The sequence below is a fragment of the Penaeus monodon genome, chromosome 21 (genome assembly GCF_015228065.2).
Source record: "Penaeus monodon isolate SGIC_2016 chromosome 21, NSTDA_Pmon_1, whole genome shotgun sequence".
Classification (NCBI taxonomy): Eukaryota; Metazoa; Arthropoda; class Malacostraca; order Decapoda; family Penaeidae; genus Penaeus; species Penaeus monodon.
The window spans coordinates 36281991-36283294 of record NC_051406.1 but is presented as its reverse complement, the minus strand read 5'-3'; positions in this window follow the sequence as shown (position 1 = coordinate 36283294).

The window sequence follows — 1304 nt, the reverse complement described above, 5'->3', positions numbered from 1 at the left end:
TGATAGCTCAAACTATTAGCACAGGAAAGCAAACGTAAATCGTTTGGTACATCAAAACACTAATTCATGATAAACAGTAACAATCACCAACATGAGACTGAAAACCTTTAAACAGACTTCAATTACACAAAATTCCATTACACGTTCATTTCCAGTTACCGGTTTTATTATCAACAGTATGTTTACTTAATCACTTATTTTCATTCCCACATACTCACAAAACAATACTTGGCATGAAAGTATGTAAATTCATAAATACGTATATAACCTCATGTTTACCAGATAAAAAAAAAATCTTTACAACCGAGGGCTACCGAAACACTATGTATGCATGTAATAAATCTTATTGATAATTTTGTTTCTAATCCACACTACTTTGAGGCACATTCTGTTGATCGTTGTTGGAGGTTGTAAGTAATCAAACCTCAAACTAAAATGAAATAAAGATATTTCATGATATATTGGTTGGTTTGAGAATATCGTCTCTCCTCACACAAATCCATAAGAAACAAAGTCTTATTTTACTCACAAAGAAACCTACATATCGATACTTGAAATACTCTGTTATTATTATTATCATCAATTGAATTCCTAAATAGGGTTAGTGCTAATTGGGAGTCAGTTTGTAAATTGGTACAGCATCCTCAAGAAATTCCTTTACCATCTGTCTTACTCTCTGTTAAAATTAAGCTGCGTAATCCTTTTTGAACTAATAAAAACTTACGCATTACGTATTATAACAGAGGACGTGGGTGTTGGGTATACTCTTATTGGTCGGACATTAAAAACATCACCATAGCACAGGGTAAAAAACATTTTTTAAGCTACTGGACAGTATTTTTTATGATCTGATAAAGTCCTTCAGTAAGGCAGAACAGAAATTCAATTTAATCTCCCTGACTTTTCTCCATTAGACAAGCATAACTTATGCATTCATTCACATATAGCTACAAAATATATATCATGAATGACTCATAAGTAAACATATAACATGGTAGTAAGAGCTTTATAAGTAATTCACATAAAATCAGACACTAAATGTTTACATCCAACATATCATGTTAGATTTCCTACTGGCTCCATTCGCAGGTCAGATAAAGCAACAGGATTAAAAGAACGTCTCATCACATCCTTTTAATAATAAAGATGCCATTCATTGTTTCATATTTATATCTGTCTGTATTCGATTCGTTACCAGTTATGTCCGTCGCCTTTAACAGCTCCGTGTCTGTATTACGAATCTTTCAATGCAATCATTATCGAGTAATCAAGACCCTAGTTTTACAGACGAATGGCCGTAGAAA